This window comes from Bombus pyrosoma, linkage group LG8 (genome assembly GCF_014825855.1).
Source record: "Bombus pyrosoma isolate SC7728 linkage group LG8, ASM1482585v1, whole genome shotgun sequence".
Lineage (NCBI taxonomy): Eukaryota > Metazoa > Arthropoda > Insecta > Hymenoptera > Apidae > Bombus > Bombus pyrosoma.
This window is the reverse complement of record NC_057777.1, coordinates 5,910,011-5,913,984: the sequence shown is the minus strand read 5'-3', so window position 1 is coordinate 5,913,984 and position 3,974 is coordinate 5,910,011. Positions and strand designations below refer to the sequence as shown.

At 31.2% G+C, this 3,974-nt stretch overlaps 1 long non-coding RNA gene across 1 annotated transcript; it reads right to left on the bottom strand.

Moving 5' to 3' along the window:
* Window positions 1–736: 736 nt before the first annotated feature.
* Window positions 737–1,713, bottom strand: LOC122570038. Its single transcript, XR_006317650.1, has 4 exons — window positions 1,598–1,713; window positions 1,216–1,280; window positions 962–1,031; window positions 737–853 (listed from the first exon to the last, which is right to left on the bottom strand). It is a non-coding gene; the product is annotated as an uncharacterized LOC122570038 (long non-coding RNA).
* Window positions 1,714–3,974: the final 2,261 nt, after the last annotated feature.

Below are 3,974 nucleotides of genomic sequence, written 5' to 3'. Positions count from 1 at the left end.
ACGAAAAGCGTTCAAAATTTGCTATTTTGATTCCAAAATATACCTGACGCGAGATTTCTTTTTGCACGTGGTGTTTCATACATTTGCATACGATATTTAATATAGTACATTTTTCACAAAATAGTATTCTAATATCTTTGCATTTCAAATAACAGTGAAATTTGTAACATAAAAGAAAATATTTTGAAAGTTTTAATATTACATGATGGAACAACAAATAGAACCGAGAAGTCTTCATTATTTTTTCATAGCAACGAAGTCGGAGGAAATCCAACTTCTGAAGTATGAAATTATGCTCTCATTAAACTCTTCAAACATTCGTTATATACTCGAATATTCATGCTTTATTTATTCATATCTTTATTCATATCTTCGAAAATATTGAATATATTCTAATGTTATAGATGACTATATTGAAATTTTGTATAATAAATATTGTATAATATATATAATATATATATAATTATATATTAATTATTAATATTATAATCCTATTATGCCAGTTATATCATAATAATTAATGTTATAAAGAAACGCGATGTGCAAGAAGACCTACCTGAACTAATAAATAACACACAACAAATAAATATTACTACTCACGGGTATAACAAATATCCCGCGGTCACTATGCTCGCAACAAATTCTACGTAATACAACCAATCACTCGTGTCGATTCGGACCTTTCATCCTACGACATGATTGAGTGATCGGAGGAACAGAAATGCATGCGACTCACGATTAGATGCGGTTGACGTTGTAATTGACGCCGTTGCGACCCAGAGGAAGTCATCAAATGGTTGTCATCAAGCAGAAGCCATCAAACACCATGAAGGGAATGGGATCCATAAAAAGTCTATAAAAAATCATGAGATATTAAAATTTTATTTTTAGAAACATAATAGTAATAATTAAAGCAAGATAAAATTTATTGGTTAATATCACAATATACAATGATACTTACACTCTTATCTTTTGGAGCATTGTTAAAATCCTCCCAAGAAAACAGCAGAAATGGAGAAGTTATGTAAAATCTGTAACAAAATATGAAAAATTATAATCTGTTCTTAGAAATACAGTCTGGATTGCTTGAAAAGTCTGAGATTATAAATAACGGTTCTTTAGTCAACTGAAATTTTAATAATAGTAGAAATTACAATTCTAATAGTAATAAAGATTAAGATGTTAATATAAAAGTTAATACGCAATGGTACTTACATTATTGTATTTTGGGACACCACTAGATCCCCTCTGGACAACAGCAAGTAGAGATCGTGAAAAATCTAAAAAAGACATGAAATATTATAACATTGATTATTTAAATCAATTGAGATAAAGAGAACGAAAAATGAAACTCTACTAATTTTACAACTTCGATAACATTAGTAAAATTGAAACTCCGATATAAAAGTTTGAAATCTACAAAAATAAAAAATCTAATAATTTATGAAGCACGTTAGAGATTTTTATTTTATAACTGAATATTAAAACTTTGAGAGCATGCTTCAATAAAAGCGTAGACACTGCTTCTTTATTAATAATATTCCGAGCAAAGTATAAAAATAAAATAAATTAAAATGTAATATACATGGATACTTACAATTCTTGATTCCTGAAGAGGCTGAATCCTCTTGCGCACTGACTCTAATACCGAAAACGAATATTTACAAAGAATAACTTAAAAAGTATAAAAATAAAAAAACTATTAACGCACCCGTTTGATCAACAAACACTGACTCTAGTTTCGCGTATAAAATTTTTGCATAAATTAAACTTTTTTACTAAATAAGAAATATAATAATAAATAAACAATACTGAATAAAATTCTACTTGTTTAATTAAATCTTTCATTATATTTGGAGTTAATAGAAGCTATTGTGCTCTGAAGAATATTAAAAATATTATTACGTAGCAAACACTGACTCTACCGACCATATTGCGCGCGGTCACAAAAGTTCTCTGGAAATAAAGTTTTATCAGTTGAGTGGAGGTAAGGGAGAGAGAAGGAGGAGGAGTAGCGTAGAGAAAAAGTAAAAAGAATACTTTGTTCGTATCTTTCTTCTTTTTCCTATCGAGCGCTTGTTTTTAACAATATTGTAGTCTTTGTAAAATTATCAAATGATTATTATCTATTTTTCATTAATAGAAATTTTATAATTAATATTAAGTAGAATATGAATGCAAAATATCGTTTGAGAATATTCATTATCAAATTTAAGATGTAGGAATTCAGGAATAAACTACGTCGCGTCTCATAAATATTCGAGAATGCTTGCATCAAACCAAAATACACGAAGTAAACATGAGAGTATGACAACACTACATACACAAAAACCGCGCGTAGCCTTGCGTCGAAACGTGTCTGAACATGCTCCAACATAAAAAAAATCATAACACTAGTAGAGAAAATTCACGATCAAAATATAACGAAATATGAAATTTATTTCAGTTCCTTCTTATTTAAGCCTAAATGAATCAACGCATTTTGACGAATCAATTTTCAATTATTCCGAACTTATTTATGACAAAGAAATAATTTTAGATACAATGATTTCTTTAATCTTTTATACTTCCATCTCAATACTTTGAATATTAATCACGTATTATGAAATACTCATATATCAATTGTATGCTACATTACTAGTAATCTTATAAAAAGCATTTATATGCTTGTCTTAGTTACAATAAATTATACGTCACCATATCTTGAAAAATCAGCGAATGAACCATTAATCATCGCGGCGTTCACATTTTCAACGCTTGCTCCTGCCATGCCATTCTGGTAATCAACCATTAATCTGTACAAAAGAAAACCAAAAATCCAAAACAAATATGCATAAGCAACGCAAATTGTACTGAAATAAAACAATAATCGAAATTAGATGGTGTTTCAAAACCTGACAGTGAAAAATACCGGTAACAATAACCTTTGAACATAGGATTAATTAATATACTTTTATACAACAACGTTTAACAAATTATTATATAAAAGCATGTTAACTAAACGAGCTTAATAGTAATATAGAAACGATCATAGAATATCAACCAAAATATTACGCAGTTAATTTGTTACGCACCTTAAGCAGAGTACTACAACCTAACACTACGATACTCACTACGGAAGTGACGCCATGCGCAGACGTTTACCCGCGCAAATTTCCAACATGGCGGCGGGCCTGATACCCTTTTCGCGCACAACGGCTGCGCAGCAGATCTGAAGTTTGTGTACGCGCGAATTTGAACTCGAATTTGAATTTGAATTTGCCTTTAAATTTGAATTTAAATCTCTTTATAATTCTCGTATGTGAGCTTTTATAACTTTCAATGATCGTACATGGATTTTGTCAAATCTCATTTAAATTTTTGTATAATTCAATATATGTTTCGAAATTCGAAAATTTCAATATCTAATATGAATCGATCTATGCAGAAAATCCTATCTTTCTATACCCTCCTTGCACTATCGTTCGATGCCAGTAAGAGTATACAGTATTTGTATCGTAACTTAGCTCTAAAATTAATTCTATGAAAAAACAACCGACAGATGCAATTCAAAATGAAACTGGAATCGAAAGAATATTTACGCGGAATCGAACGATACGAATGGGAATACCCGTGTCCCGTCGTACGGAACGATAGACCTTTGCCGGTGCAGGAAATTCAATGAGCCTCGAACAAACATTTCCGGTTCCGTAACGACGCATTCGAGAGAGCAGACGGCACATGCAAAGTCGAGCATTCCATGAAATGGAGGTGGCGGCTTTGTGCATGGGTACAAAGAGAGTCCCGGTGGCTGTGAGATTACGTAAAACGACACGTGTCTGTCTCGTTCCTCGATCGTAACTGCCGTTTAATTTTTTCCCGGGAAATATTTCTCTCTGATTTCCTGTTTTTGTAGCGCCGATGAACAGAAGTATCTACACGTTGAATATTTTTTCATAGTATCCACGGTTTTCACCTTTTTCGATGTTCGACCT